Source organism: Ursus americanus, chromosome 11 (assembly GCF_024610735.1).
Source record: "Ursus americanus isolate L20-20 chromosome 11, mUrsAme1.1.p, whole genome shotgun sequence".
Classification (NCBI taxonomy): Eukaryota; Metazoa; Chordata; class Mammalia; order Carnivora; family Ursidae; genus Ursus; species Ursus americanus.
The window spans coordinates 41,295,944-41,313,432 of record NC_142137.1 but is presented as its reverse complement, the minus strand read 5'-3'; the positions used below and the strand labels follow the sequence as shown (position 1 = coordinate 41,313,432).

The following is a 17,489-nucleotide window of genomic DNA, read 5'->3' as shown; positions in this document are numbered from 1 at the left end:
TCTGATTCAGTTTACTTCAAAATCAAATATATGCAAAACATTTTATTAGCTTCTGAGGACAAAGAAGGCATTTTGTCAACCTCAGAAGGCTTATTGTGTAAACTTAGCAAATGCCATCTTCCCTTCTCCTCTATAAAGCATTTCCAACTACTTTGACCCAATTGAAATGAATTGCTTCTTATTTGGTACTTTTCTGTTTGTTCAAGCATTTCTTAAAATGCTTTGTATAATATAATGTACTTTGATGCAATATAGTTAGGAAATGCATTCCTAGTTAGGAAATAAGGCTGTTGTCATAATCTAAGTATGAGTAACAAGTCTGAGCTAGCGCAGCAGCAGTGCAAACAGAAAAAGAAGGGATTTATATTGGAAATATTTCAGAGGACATACTTGGTAACTAATTGTGGGTGAACTGTAAAGTGGAAGAATCCAAGAAAATACCAAAATTCTGAGCCTATTGACCAGCAGACCTTTTTTTTTTTAAACTCAAAACTCACATTTATATGATCTTTTACAGAGTATCTAGGTACATTTTCATCTTTCCAAACATCCTTTAAGTCAAATAGAACAAGTGTTTTTGGTGGAGGGGAGTTAAGATGGCAGAGGAGTAGGGGACCCTTTTTTCAGCCAGTCCCCTGAGTCGAGCTGGATAGGTACTAGACCAGCCTGAACATCCACGGAATCAGCCTGAGACGCAGGAAGATACATCTGGATCTCTACAAATGAACATCTCCAGCGCTCAGTATTGAGGTACGAAGTGGGGAGCCGTGAAACCACGCACAGATATCGGAAGATAAATGGAAGGGGGAGGGAGCCGCCACGTTCGGGCGCCGGGAAGCGGTAGCCACCTGCATGGGGGAGCAGGCAGACTCGCGGACCAGCACCCTTGAGAGAGCAGACTGAGACCGTGAGCCGGGAGCGCGCGCCACCAGACTTCTCATGGAACTCTGGAGCTCCGGTGTGCTCACTGGATCCAGACTGAGACCAGGAGCTCCGGGAGCGCGCAGGGGCGGCTGGCGGCTGGTGGTGTTAGAAACACAAAGGTCAGAGCCGCCACGGCCCTGGAAGTGAGGGCTGGGATGCCGGGTGTGGGGCGCACATCCCGGGACGCTGCAGGGTTGAGCAGCACCAACAGTAACAGAGTTAAAGTGGCCAGAACATCAGTGGAGAACGGGCCCCGATCCCTCTGTTCTGAGACAGAGGCTGAGATTCAGCTGCTGCTGCTCTGACTCTCAGAAGAGGCACAGCAAACCACCAGGGAAAGCCACCAGAGAACAAAAGCCTGGAAATACCAGCTCACAGTGTGCCCACCCCCATCCCCCCTCTCAGGGGACACGGAGACTCTACCCAAACAGGGTTGCCTGAGTATCGGCGCGGCAGGCCCCTCCCCCAGAAGGCAGGCTGAAAAATCAAGAAGCCCACATCCCTAAGATCCCTATAAAACAAGGGTGCGCGGCCTGGGTCCCGGTCAATAATTTGGGCTCTGGACAACCCCGCAACCTCTCCTCATCAGAATGACGAGAAGGAGAAGTCCCCCCCAGCAAAGAAAAGACAATGAGTCTGTGGCCTCTGCCACAGAACTAATGGATATGGATGTAACCAAATTATCAGAAATGGAATTCAGAGTAACAATGGTCAAGATGATGTGTAGACTTGAAAAAAGTATTAACGAAAATGTTAATGAGAATATAGAATCTCTAAGGGCGGAAATGAGAGCGAATCTGGCAGATATTAAAAATTGTATGAGCCAGGGGCGCCTGGGTAGCGCAGTCGTTAAAGCGTCTGCCTTCGGCTCAGGGCGTGATCCTGGCGCTATGGGATCAAGCCCCACGTCAGGCTCTTCTGCTGTGAGCCTGCTTCTTCCTCTCCCACTCCCCCTGCTTGTGTTCCCTCTCTCTCTGGCTGTCTCTATCTCTGTCAAATAAATAAATAAAATCTTTAAAAAAAAAAATTATATGAGCCAAATGCAGTCAAAACTAGAGGCTCTGATGGCCAGGGTCACTGAGGCAGAGGAACGTATTAGCGAATTGGAGGATGGGTTAGTAGAAGAAAAAACGAAAATAGAAGCCGGACTTAAAAAAATCCACGCCCACAAATGTAGGTTACGGGAGATTACTGACTCAATGAAAAGATCCAATGTCAGAATCATCGACATCCCCGAGGGGGTGGAGAAAAACAGAGGTCTAGAAGAGATATTTGAACAAATTGTAGCTGAAAACTTCCCTAATCTAGTGAGGGAAACAAACATTCGTGTCCAAGAGGCAGAGAGGACCCCTCCCAAGCTCAACCACGACAAACCTATGCCACGTCACGTCATAGTGCATTTCGCAAATATTAGATCCAAGGATACAGTATTGAAAGTGGCCAGGGCAAAGAAATTTCTCATGTACCAAGGGAAAGGTATCAGAATTACGTCAGACCTGTCTACACAGACCTGGAATGAGAGAAAGGGTTGGGGGAGCATTTTTAAAGCTCTTTCAGAGAAAAACATGCAGCCAAGGATCCTTTATCCAGCAAGGCTGTCATTCAGAATTGATGGAGAAATAAAAACCTTCCAGAATCACCAGTCATTAACCAATTTCGTAACCACGAAACCAGCCCTACAGGAGATATTAAGGGGGGTTCTATAAAGGTAAAAAGGTCCCAAGAGTGATACAGAACAGAAAGTCACAACCGATACAAGCAAAGACTTTACTGGCAACATGGCATCATTAAAATCATATCTCTCGGGGAGGAGTTAAGATGGCGGAGGAGTAGGAGACACCGTTTTCAGCCGGTCCTCCGAGTCGAGCTGGATAGGTACCAGACCAGCCTAAACAACCACGGCACCAGCCTGAGACGCAGGAAGACGCATCTGGATCTCTACAAATGAACATCTCCAGCGCTGAGTATTGAGGTACGAAGCGGGGAGCCGTGAAACTGTGCACAGATATTGGAAGATAAACGGAAGGGGGAGGGAGCCGCCGCGTTCGGGCGCCGGGAAGCGGCAGCCACTTGCACGAGAGAGCGGGCGGGCTCGTGGTCGGCACCCGCAAAACAGCAGACTGAGACCGTGAGCTGGGTGCGCGTGCCACCAGGCATCTCGCGGAACACCGGAATCCCGGTGCGCTCACTGGATCCAGTCTGAGACCGGGAGATCCGGGAGCGCGCGCGGTGTGGCTGGCGGCATTAGAAACACAAAGGACAGAGACGCGCTGGCCCTGGAAGTGAGGGCTGGGACGCCGGGTGTGGGGCGCACATCCCGGACGCTGCAGGGTTGAGCAGCACCAACAGAAACAGAGTTAAAGTGGCCAGAACATTAGTAGAGAACGGGCCGCAATCCCTCTGTTCTGTGACAGAGGCTGAAATTTGGCCGCTGCTGCTCTGACTCTCAGAAGAGGCACAGCAAACCGCCAGGGAAAGCCGCCAGAGAACAAAAGCCTGGAAATACCGGCTCAGGGAGTGCCCATCCCCATCCCCCCTCGCAGGGGATGCCGAGACTCTACCCAAACATGGCTGCCTGAGTATCGGCGCGGCAGGCTCCTCCCCCAGAACACAGAAGGCAGGCTGAAAAATCAAGAAGCCCACAACCCGGGCGCCTGGGTGGCGCAGTCATTGAGCGCCTGCCTTCGGCTTAGGGCGTGATCCTGGCGTTCCGGAAAGGAGTCCCTCATCGGGCTCCTCCGCTGGGAGCCTGCTTCTTCCTCTCCCACTCCCCTGCTTCTGTTCCCTCTCTCGCTGGTTGGCTGCCACATAAATAAATAAATAAAATCTTTAAAGAAGAAGCCCACATCCCTAAGATCCCTATAAAACAAGGGGCACGGCCTGGGACCCAGTCAATAATTTGGGCTCTGGAAACCCCGCAACCTCTCTTCATCAGAATGACAAGAAGGAGAAGCCCCCCCCAGCAAAGAAAAGACAGTGATTCTGTGGCCTCTGCCACAGAAATAATGGATATGGATGTAACCAAATTATCAGAAATGGAATTCAGAGTAACGATGGTCAAAATGATGAGTAGAATTGAAAAAACTATTAACGAAAAGGTTACTGAGAATATAGAATCCCTAAGGACAGAAATGAGAGCGAATCTGACAGAAATTAAAAATTCTATGAGCCAAATGCAGGCAAAACTAGAGGCTCTGACGGCCAGGGTCGCAGAAGCAGAGGAACGGGTTAGTGAATTGGAGGATGGGTTAATAGAGGAAAAAATGAAAATAGAAGATGGTCTTAAAAAAATCCACGCCCACGAATGTAGGTTACGGGAGATTACTGACTCAATGAAACAATCCAATGTTAGAATCATCGGCATCCCCGAGGGGGTGGAGAAAAACAGAGGTCTAGAAGAGATATTTGAACAAATTGTAGCTGAAAACTTCCCTAATCTAGCAAGGGAAACAAACATTCGTGTCCAAGAGGCAGAGAGCTCAACCATGACAAACCTACGCCACGTCACGTCACGTCATAGTGCATTTCGCAAATATTAGATGCAAGGATACAGTATTGAAAGCGGCCAGGGCAAAGAAATTTCTCACGTACCAAGGCAAAAGCATCAGAATTACGTCAGACCTGTCTACACAGACCTGGAATGAGAGAAAGGGTTGGGGGAGCATATTTAAAGCTCTTTCAGAGAAAAACATGCAGCCAAGGATCCTTTATCCAGCAAGGCTGTCATTCAGAATTGATGGAGAAATAAAGACATTTCAGAATCGCCAGTCACTAACCAATTTCGTAACCATGAAACCAGCCCTACAGGAGATATTACGGGGGGTTCTATAAAAGTAAAAAGGCCCCAAGAGTGATACAGAACAGAAAGTCACAGCCAATACAAACAAAGACTTTACTGGCAACATGGCAACATTAAAATCATATCTCTCAGTAATCAGTCTTAATGTAAATGGTTTGAACCATCCCATAAACGCCACAGGGTTGCAGATTGGATAAAAAGAAATGACCCATCCATTTGCTGTCTACAAGAGACTCATTTCAAACCCAAAGATGCATTCAGACTGAGAGTAAGGGGATGGAGTACCATCTTTCACGCAAATGGACCTCAAAAGAAAGCTGGGGTAGCAATTCTCATATCAGATAAATTGGATTTTAAACTACAGACTATAGTTAGAGATGCAGAAGGGCACTATATTATTCTTAAGGGAAGTATTCAACAAGTGGATATGACAATTATAAATATATATGCCCCCAACAGGGGAGCAGCAAGATACACAAGCCAACTCTTAACCAGAATAAAGAGACATATAAATAAAAATACATTAATAGTAGGGGACCTCAACACTCCACTATCAGAAATAGACAGAACACCCTGGCAAAAACTAAGCAAAGAATCAAAGGCTTTGAATGCCATACTCGACGAGTTGGACCTCATAGATATATATAGAACACTACACCCCAGAACCAAAGAATACTCATTCTATTCTAATGCCCATGGAACATTCTCAAGAATAGACCATGTTCTGGGACACAAAACAGGTCTCAACCGATACCAAAAGATTGAAATTATCCCGTGCATATTCTCAGACCACAACGCTCTGAAATTGGAACTCAACCACAAGGAAAAATTTGGAAGAAACTCAAACACTTGGAGACTAAGAACCATCCTGCTCAGGAATGACTCGATAAACCAGGAAATCAAAAATCAAATTAAACAATTTATGGAGACCAATGAGAATGAAAATACAACAGTCCAAAACCTATGGGATACTGCAAAGGCAGTCCTAAGGGGGAAATATATAGCCATCCAAGCCTCACTGAAAAGAATAGAAAAATCTAAAATGCAGTTTTTATATTCTCACCTCAAGAAGCTGGAACAGCAACAGAGGGACAGGCCTAATCCACGCACGAGGAAGCAGTTGACCAAAATTAGAGCTGAAATCAATCAAGCAGAAACCAGAAGTACAGTAGAGCAGATCAACAGGACTAGAAGCTGGTTCTTTGAGAGAATCAATAAAATTGACAGACCCCTGGCAAGACTTATCCAAAAGAAAAGAGAAAGGACCCAGATTATTAAAATTATGAATGAAAAAGGAGAGGTCACGACGAGCACCATTGAAATTGGAAGGATTATTAGAAATTTTTATCAACAGCTATATGCCAATAAACTAAGCAATCTGGAAGAGATGGAATCCTTCCTGGAAACCTATAAACTACCAAGATTGAAACCGGAAGAAATTGATTCCTTAAACAGGCCAATTAATTATGAAGAAATTGAGTCAGTGATAAACAACCTTCCAAATAACAAAACTCCAGGCCCAGACGGTTTTCCTGGGGAATTCTACCAAACATTCAAAGAAGAAATAATACCTATTCTCCTAAAGCTATTTCAAAAAATAGAAACAGAAGGAAAGCTACCAAACTCATTTTATGAGGCCAATATTACCTTGATCCCCAAACCAGGCAAAGACCCCATCAAAAAGGAGAATTACAGACCGATTTCCCTAATGAATATGGACGCCAAAATCCTCAACAAGATACTTGCTAATAGAATCCAACAGTACATTAAAAAGATTATCCATCACGATCAAGTGGGATTCATACCTGGGATGCAAGCGTGGTTCAATATTCGCAAATCGATCAACGTGATACATCATATCAACAAGAAAAGACTCAGGAACCATATGATCCTCTCAATCGATGCCGAAAAAGCATTTGACAAAATACAGCATCCTTTCCTGATTAAAACCCTTCAGAGTGTAGGAATAGAAGGTACATTTCTCAATCTCATAAAAGCCATCTATGAAAAGCCTACTGCAAATATTATTCTCAATGGGGAAAAGCTGGAAGCCTTTCCCTTAAGATCAGGAACTCGACAAGGATGCCCACTCTCGCCACTATTATTCAACATAGTACTAGAAGTCCTTGCAACAGCAATCAGACGACAAAAAGGGATCAAAGGTATTCAAATTGGCAAAGAAGAAGTCAAAATGTCTCTCTTTGCAGATGACATGATACTCTATATGGAAAACCCAAAAGAAGCCACCCCAAACTATTAGAAGTTATAGAGCAATTCAGTAACGTGGCAGGATACAAAATAAATGCTCAGAAATCAGTTGCATTTCTATACACGAATAACGAGACCGAAGAAAGAGAAATTAGGGAATCCATCCCATTTACAATAGCACCAAAAACCATACGTTACCTTGGAATTAACTTAACCAGAGACGTAAAGGACCTATATTCTAGAAACTATAAATCACTCTTAAAAGACATTGAGGAAGACATAAAAAGATGGAAAGATATTCCATGCTCATGGATCGGAAGAATTAACATAGTTAAAATGTCCATGCTACCCAGAGCAACCTACACTTTCAATGCTATCCCGATCAAAATACCGAGAACATTTTTCAAAGAACTGGAACAAATAGTCCTTAAATTTGTATGGAACCAGAAAAGACCCCGAATCTCCAAGGAAGTGTTGAAAAGGAAAAACAAAGCTGGGGGCATCACAATGCCAGATTTCGAGCTGTACTACAAAGCTGTGATCACAAAGACAGCATGGTACTGGCACAAAAACAGACACATAGACCAATGGAACAGAATAGAGAGCCCAGAAATGGACCCTCAGCTCTTTGGGCAACTAATATTTGATAAAGCAGGAAAAAACATCCAGTGGGAAAAAGACAGTCTCTTCAATAAATGGTGCTGGGAAAATTGGACAGCTACATGCAAGAGAATGAAACTTGACCACTATCTCACACCATACACAAAAATAAACTCCAAATGGATGAAAGACCTCGATGTGAGACAGGAATCCATCAAAATTCTAGAGGAGAACATAGGCAACAACCTCTACGACATCGGCCAAAGCAACCTTTTTCATGACACATCCCCAAAGGCAAGAGAAACAAAAGATAAAATGAATTTATGGGACTTCATCAAGATTAAAAGTTTCTGCACAGCCAAGGAAACAGTCAGAAAAACTAAGAGGCAGCCCACGGAATGGGAGAATATATTTGCAAATGACACTACAGATAAAGGACTGGTATCCAAGATCTACAAAGAACTTCTCAAACTCAATACACGAGAAACAAATAAACAAATCAAAAAATGGGCAGAAGATATGAACAGACACTTTTCCAATGAAGACATACAAATGGCTAACAGACACATGAAAAAATGTTCAAAATCATTAGCCATCAAGGAAATTCAAATCAAAACCACACTGAGATACCACCTTACGCCAGTTAGAATGGCAAAAATAGACAAGGCAAGAAACAACAATTGTTGGAGAGGATGTGGAGAAAGGGGGTCCCTCCTACATTGTTGGTGGGAATGCAAGTTGGTACAACCACTCTGGAAAACAGTGTGGAGGTCCCTTAAAAAGTTAAAAATTGAGCTACCCTATGATCCAGCCATTGCACTACTGGGTATTTACCCCAAAGATACAGACATAGTGAAGAGAAGGGCCATATGCACCCCAATGTTCATAGCAGCAATGTCCACAATAGCTAAATCGTGGAAGGAGCCGAGATGCCCTTCAACAGATGACTGGATTAAGAAGTTGTGGTCCATATATACAATGGAATATTACTCAGCAATCAGAAAGAATGAGTTCTCAACATTTGCTACAACATGGACGGCACTGGAGGAGATAATGCTTAGTGAAATAAGTCAAGCAGAGAAAGACAACTATCATATGATTTCTCTCATCTATGGAACATAAGAACTAGAATGATCAGTAGGGGAAGAAAGGGATAAAGAAAGGGGGGGTAATCAGAAGGGGGAATGAAACATGAGAGACTATGGACTATGAGAAACAAACTGAGGGCTACAGAGGGGAGGGGGGTGGGGGAATGGGATAGACCGGTGATGGGTAGTAAGGAGGGCACATATTGCATGGTGCACTGGGTGTTATACACAACTAATGAATCATCGAGCCTTACATCGAAAACCGGGGATGTACTGTATGGTGACTAACATAATATAATAAAAAATCATTATTAATAAAAAAAAAAAAAAAAGAAATCAGTTGCATTTCTATACACGAATAACGAGACCGAAGAAAGAGAAATTAGGGAATCCATCCCATTTACAATAGCACCAAAAACCATACGTTACCTTGGAATTAACTTAACCAGAGACGTAAAGGACCTATATTCTAGAAACTATAAATCACTCTTAAAAGACATTGAGGAAGACATAAAAAGATGGAAAGATATTCCATGCTCATGGATCGGAAGAATTAACATAGTTAAAATGTCCATGCTACCCAGAGCAATCTACACTTTCAATGCTATCCCGATCAAAATACCAAGGACATTTTTCAAAGAACTGGAACAAACAGTCCTTAAATTTGTATGGAAACAGAAAAGGCCCCGAATCTCCAAGGAACTGTTGAAAAGGAAAAACAAAGCTGGGGGCATCACAATGCCAGATTTCGAGCTGTACTACAAAGCTGTGGTCACAAAGACAGCATGGTACTGGCACAAAAACAGACACATAGACCAATGGAACAGAATAGAGAGCCCAGAAATGGACCCTCGGCTCTTTGGGCAACTAATATTTGATAAAGCAGGAAAAAACATCCGGTGGGAAAAAGACAGTCTCTTCAATAAATGGTGCTGGGAAAATTGGACAGCTACATGCAAGAGAATGAAACTTGACCACTATCTCACACCATACACAAAAATAAACTCCAAATGGATGAAAGACCTCGATGTGAGACAGGAATCCATCAAAATTCTAGAGGAGAACATAGGCAACAACCTCTACGACATCAGCCAAAGTAACCTTTTTCATGACACATCCCCAAAGGCAAGAGAAACAAAAGATAAAATGAATTTATGGGACTTCATCAAGATTAAAAGTTTCTGCACAGCCAAGGAAACAGTCAGAAAAACTAAGAGGCAGCCCACGGAATGGGAGAATATATTTGCAAATGACACTACAGATAAAGGACTGGTATCCAAGATCTACAAAGAACTTCTCAAACTCAATACACGAGAAACAAATAAACAAATCAAAAAATGGGCAGAAGATATGAACAGACACTTTTCCAATGAAGACATACAAATGGCTAACAGACACATGAAAAAATGTTCAAAATCATTAGCCATCAAGGAAATTCAAATCAAAACCACACTGAGATACCACCTTACGCCAGTTAGAATGGCAAAAATAGACAAGGCAAGAAACAACAATTGTTGGAGAGGATGTGGAGAAAGGGGGTCCCTCCTACATTGTTGGTGGGAATGCAAGTTGGTACAGCCACTCTGGAAAACAGTGTGGAGGTCCCTTAAAAAGTTAAAAATTGAGCTACCCTATGATCCAGCCATTGCACTACTGGGTATTTACCCCAAAGATACAGACGTAGTGAAGAGAAGGGCCATATGCACCCCAATGTTCATAGCAGCAATGTCCACAATAGCTAAATTGTGGAAGGAGCCAAGATGCCCTTCAACAGATGACTGGATTAAGAAGTTGTGGTCCATATATACAATGGAATATTACTCAGCAATCAGAAAGAATGAGTTCTCAACATTTGCTACAACATGGACGGCACTGGAGGAGATAATGCTTAGTGAAATAAGTCAAGCAGAGAAAGACAACTATCATATGATTTCTCTCATCTATGGAACATAAGAACTAGAATGATCAGTAGGGGAAGAAAGGGATAAAGAAAGGGGGGGTAATCAGAAGGGGGAATGAAACATGAGAGACTATGGACTATGAGAAACAAACTGAGGGCTACAGAGGGGAGGGGGGTGGGGGAATGGGATAGACCGGTGATGGGTAGTAAGGAGGGCACATATTGCATGGTGCACTGGGTGTTATACACAACTAATGAATCATCGAGCCTTACATCGAAAACCGGGGATGTACTGTATGGTGACTAACATAATATAATAAAAAATCATTATTAATAAAAAAAAAAAAAAAAAAGAAATCAGTTGCATTTCTATACACGAATAACGAGACCGAAGAAAGAGAAATTAGGGAATCCATCCCATTTACAATAGCACCAAAAACCATACGTTACCTTGGAATTAACTTAACCAGAGACGTAAAGGACCTATATTCTAGAAACTATAAATCACTCTTAAAAGACATTGAGGAAGACATAAAAAGATGGAAAGATATTCCATGCTCATGGATCGGAAGAATTAACATAGTTAAAATGTCCATGCTACCCAGAGAAATCTACACTTTCAATGCTATCCCGATCAAAATACCAAGGACATTTTTCAAAGAACTGGAACAAACAGTCCTTAAATTTGTATGGAAACAGAAAAGGCCCCGAATCTCCAAGGAACTGTTGAAAAGGAAAAACAAAGCTGGGGGCATCACAATGCCAGATTTCGAGCTGTACTACAAAGCTGTGGTCACAAAGACAGCATGGTACTGGCACAAAAACAGACACATAGACCAATGGAACAGAATAGAGAGCCCAGAAATGGACCCTCGGCTCTTTGGGCAACTAATATTTGATAAAGCAGGAAAAAACATCCGGTGGGAAAAAGACAGTCTCTTCAATAAATGGTGCTGGGAAAATTGGACAGCTACATGCAAGAGAATGAAACTTGACCACTATCTCACACCATACACAAAAATAAACTCCAAATGGATGAAAGACCTCGATGTGAGACAGGAATCCATCAAAATTCTAGAGGAGAACATAGGCAACAACCTCTACGACATCAGCCAAAGTAACCTTTTTCATGACACATCCCCAAAGGCAAGAGAAACAAAAGATAAAATGAATTTATGGGACTTCATCAAGATTAAAAGTTTCTGCACAGCCAAGGAAACAGTCAGAAAAACTAAGAGGCAGCCCACGGAATGGGAGAATATATTTGCAAATGACACTACAGATAAAGGACTGGTATCCAAGATCTACAAAGAACTTCTCAAACTCAATACACGAGAAACAAATAAACAAATCAAAAAATGGGCAGAAGATATGAACAGACACTTTTCCAATGAAGACATACAAATGGCTAACAGACACATGAAAAAATGTTCAAAATCATTAGCCATCAAGGAAATTCAAATCAAAACCACACTGAGATACCACCTTACGCCAGTTAGAATGGCAAAAATAGACAAGGCAAGAAACAACAATTGTTGGAGAGGATGTGGAGAAAGGGGGTCCCTCCTACATTGTTGGTGGGAATGCAAGTTGGTACAGCCACTCTGGAAAACAGTGTGGAGGTCCCTTAAAAAGTTAAAAATTGAGCTACCCTATGATCCAGCCATTGCACTACTGGGTATTTACCCCAAAGATACAGACGTAGTGAAGAGAAGGGCCATATGCACCCCAATGTTCATAGCAGCAATGTCCACAATAGCTAAATTGTGGAAGGAGCCAAGATGCCCTTCAACAGATGACTGGATTAAGAAGTTGTGGTCCATATATACAATGGAATATTACTCAGCTATCAGAAAGAACGAGTTCTCAACATTTGCTACAACATGGACAGCACTGGAGGAGATAATGCTTAGTGAAATAAGTCAAGCAGAGAAAGACAACTATCATATGATTTCTCTCATCTATGGAACATAAGAACTAGGATGATCGGTAGGGGAAGAAAGGGATAAAGAAAGGGGGGGTAATCAGAAGGGGGAATGAAACATGAGAGACTATGGACTATGAGAAACAAACTGAGGACTTCAGAGGGGAGGGGGGTGGGGGAATGGGATAGACCGGTGATGGGTAGTAAGGAGGGCACGTATTGCATGGTGCACTGGGTGTTATACACAACTAATGAATCATCGAGCCTTACATCGGAAACCAGGGATGTACTGTATGGTGACTAACATAATAATATAAAAAATCATTTAAAAATAAATAAATAAATAAAATCATATCTCTCAGTATGCAGTCTCAATGTTAATGGCTTGAATGCTCCCATATACGCCACAGGGTTGCAGATTGGATAAAAAGAAATGACCCATCCATTTGCTGTCTACAAGAGACTCATTTTGAACCTAAAGATACATTCAGACTGAAAGTAAAGGGATAGAATACCATCTTTCACGCCAATGGACCTCAAAAGAAAGCTGGGGTAGCAGTTCTCATATCAGACAGATTGGATTTTAAACTACAGACTATAGTTAGAGACACAGAAGGGCACTATATTATTCTTAAAGGATGTATCCAACAAGTGGATATGACAATTATAAATATCTATGCCCCCAACAGGGGAGCAGCAAGATACACAAGCCAACTCTTAACCAGAATAAAGAGACATATAGATAAAAATACATTAATAGTAGGGGACTTCAACACCCCACTATCAGAAATAGACAGAACACCCTTGCAAAAACTAAGCAAAGAATCAAAGGCTTTGAATGCCATACTCGACGAGTTGGACCTCATAGATATATATAGAACACTACACCCCAGAACCAAAGAATACTCATTCTATTCTAATGCCCATGGAACATTCTCAAGAATAGACCATGTTCTGGGACACAAAACAGGTCTCAACTGATACCAAAAGATTGAAGTTATCCCGTGCATATTCTCAGACCACAACACTCTGAAATGGGAACTCAACCACAAGGAAAAATTTGGAAGAAACTCAAACACTTGGAGACTAAGAACCATCCTGCTCAGGAATGACTCGATAAACCAGGAAATCAAAAATCAAATTAAACAATTTATGGAGACCAATGAGAATGAAAACACAACGGTCCAAAACCTATGGGATACTGCAAAGGCAATCCTAAGGGGGAAATACATAGCTATTCAAGCTTCACTCAAAAGAATAGAAAAATCTAAAATGCAGTTTTTATATTCTCACCTCAAGAAGCTGGAACAGCAACAGAGGGACAGGCCTAATCCACTCACGAGGAAGCAGTTGACCAAGATTAGAGCAGAAATCAATGAATTAGAAACCAGAAGTACAGTAGAGCAGATCAACAGGACTAGAATTGATTCTTTGAGATAATCAATAAAATTGACAGACCACTGGCAAGACTTATCGAAAAGAAAAGAGAAAGGACCCAAATTAATAAAATTATGAATGAAAAAGGAGAGGTCATGACCAACACCGATGAAATTTGGAAGGATTATTAGAAACTTTTATCAACAGCTATATGCCAATAAATTAAACAATCTGGAAAAGATGGAGGCCTTCCTGGAAACCTATAAACTACCAAGACTGAAACAGGAAGAAATTGATTTCTTAAACTGGCCAATTAATTATGAAGAGATTGAGTCAGTGATAAACAACCTTCCAAATAACAAAACTCCAGGCCCGGATGGTTTTCCTGGGGAATTCTACCAAACATTCAAAGAAGAAATAATACCTATTCTCCTAAAGCTATTTCAAAAAATAGAAACAGAAGGAAAGCTACCAAACTCATTCTATGAGGCCAATATTACCTTGATCCCCAAACCAGGCAAAGACCCCCTCAGAAAGGAGAATTACAGACCGATTTCCCTAATGAATATGGATGCCAAAGTCCTCAACAAGATACTTGCTAATAGAATCCAACAGTACATTAAAAGGATTATCCATCATGACCAAGTGGGATTCATACCTGGGATGCAAGCGTGGTTCAACATTCGTAAATCGATCAACGTGATACATCATATCAACAAGAAAAGTCTCAGGAACCATATGATCCTCTCGATTGATGCAAAAAAAGCATTTGACAAAATACAGCATCCTTTCCTGATTAAAATCCTTCAGAGTGTAGGAATAGAGGGTACATTTCTCAATCTCATAAAAGCCATCTATGAAAAGCCTACTGCAAATATTATTCTCAATGGGGAAAAGCTGGAAGCCTTTCCCTTAAGATCAGGAACTCGACAAGGATGCCCACTCTCGCCACTGTTATTCAACATAGTACTAGAAGTCCTAGCAACAGCAATCAGACAACAAAAAGGGATCAACGGTATCCAAATTGGCAAAGAAGAAGTCAAAATGTCTCTCTTCGCAGATGACATGATACTCTATATGGAAAACCTAAAAGAATCCACTCCCAAACTATTAGAAGTTATAATATAGATATAGTAATGTGGCAGGATACAAAATCAATGCTCAGAAATCAGTTGCATTTCTATACACGAATAATGAGACTGAAGAAAGAGAAATTAGGGAATCCATCCCATTTACAATAGCACCAAAAACCATACGGTACCTTGGAATTAACCAGAGACATAAAGGACCTATATTCTAGAAACTATAAATCACTCTTGAAAGACATTGAGGAAGACATAAAAAGATGGAAAAATATTCCATGCTCATGGATCGGAAGAATTAACATAGTTAAAATGTCCATGCTACCCAGAACAATCTACACTTTCAATGCTATCGCAATCAAAATACTGAGGACATTTTTCAAAGAACTGCAACAAATAGTCCTTAAATTTGTATGGAAACAGAAAAGGCCCCAAATCGCCAAGGAACTGTTGAAAAGGAAAAACAAAGCTGGGGGCATCACAATGCCGGATTTCAAGCTGTACTACAAAGCTGTGATCACAAAGACAGCATGGTACTGGCACAAAAACAGACACATAGACCAATGGAACAGAATAGAGAACCTAGAAATGGACCCTTGGCTCTTTGGGCAACTAATTGTTGATAAAGCAGGAAAAAGCATCTGGTGGAAAAAGACAGTCTCTTCAATAAATGGTGCTGGGAAAATTGGACAGCTACATGCAAAAGAATGAAACTAACAACTCTCTCACACCATACACAAAAATAAACTCCAAATGGATGAAAGACCTCGATGTGAGACAGGAATCCATCAAAATTCTAGAGGAGAACATAGGCAGCAACCTCTACAACATTAGCCAAAGCAACCTTTTTCATGACACATCTCCAAAGGCAAGAGAAACAAAAGAGAAAATGAACTTGTGGGACTTCATCAAGATAAAAAGCTTCTGCACAGCCAAGGAAACAGTCAAAAAAACTAAGAGGCAGCCCACGGAATGGGAGAATATATTTGCAAATGACACTACAGATAAAGGACTGGTATCCAAGATCTACAAAGAACTTCTCAAACTCAATACACGAGAAACAAATAAATCAAAAAATGGGCAGAAGATATGAACAGACACTTTTCCAATGAAGACATACAAATGGCTAACAGACACATGAAAAAATGTTCAAAATCATTAGCCATCAGGGAAATTCAAATCAAAACCACACTGAGATATCATCTTATGCCAGTTATAATGGCAAAAATTGACAAGGCAAGAAACAACAATTGTTGGAGAGGATGTGGAGAAAGGGGATCCCTCCTCCATTGTTGGTGGGAATGCAAGTTGGTACAGCCACTCTGGAAAACAGTGTGGAGGTCCCTTAAAAAGTTAAAAACTGAGCTACCCTATGACCCAGCCATTGCAGTACTGGGTGTTTACGCCAAAGATACAGACGTAGTGAAGAGAAGGGCCATATGCACCCCAGTGTTCATAGCAGCATTGTCCACAATAGCTAAATCGTGGAAGGAGCCGAGATGCCCTTCAACAGATGACTGGATTAAGAAGTTGTGGTCCATATATACAATGGAATATTACTCAGCTATCAGAAAGAACGAATTATCAACATTTGCTGCAACATGGATGGCACTCGAGGAGATAATGCTAAGTGAAATAAGTCAAGCAGAGAAAGACAAATATATGATTTCTCTCATCTATGGAACATAAGAAATAGGATGATCGGTAGGGGAAGAAAGGGATAAAGAAAGGGGGGGTAATCAGAAGGGGGAATGAAACATGAGAGACTATGGACTCTGAGAAAAAAACTGAGGGCCTCAGAGGGGAGGGGGGTGGGGGAATTGAATAGACCGGTGATGGGTAGTAAGGAGGGCATGTATTGCATGGTGCACTGGGTGTTATATGCAGCTAATGAATCATCGAACTTTACATTGGAAACCGGGGATGTACTGTATGGTGACTGACATAATATAATAAAAAATCATTAAAAAAAAAGAACAAGTATTTTTATTTGTCATTCCTTCCTTTCGGATGAGGAAACTCAGTTAAGACTTGCTCCAATTCATGTTATTATTAAGCAGTAGCACTAGGATCCAAACTCAGCTCGTCCACTCCCAGTTGGTTTTGCCATGCTGAATCTGAAGTCTTGGCAGAATGTGAAATTTCTAGTAGGTTTTGGGAGTTTACATGAAAACAAGAGTTGAAGCAATGGGGGTGGATGAGACTTCCAAGGAAGAAATTGTAGATAGAGAAAGGGAATCATGGATTGGATTTTAGGGGAACACATGCATTTACAGATATTAAATTACTTATTTATCTGAATAAGAAGAGACAAAGAAGAAAACTGGAAGGGAACAATCAAAGAAATAGGAAGAGAATCAAGAGTGGAAAGTACTGCTAGAAACTATAAGAGGCCTTTAAAATACAGAAACTGGTCAAAGCAACATACCTATGTTACAGAGACAAGACAATAAGGATAAGGATAAGTTATTTAACAAATAGATTATTAGAAACCTTTGAGGGGAGTCTTTTGAGAGAAGGCCGAAGACTAGATTACACTAGGTTGAAGGAAGTATGTGAGTTAAAAAAGAGAAGGTAGTGAGTTTAG

The 17,489-nt window shown here is 41.5% G+C and overlaps 1 protein-coding gene across 5 annotated transcripts in view; it reads left to right on the top strand.

Annotated features, from left to right (window-relative positions):
- ECHDC1 (ethylmalonyl-CoA decarboxylase 1) overlaps window positions 1-17,489 on the top strand; it is a 69,593-nt gene that overhangs the window by 26,393 nt on the left and 25,711 nt on the right. The window lies entirely within an intron of this gene.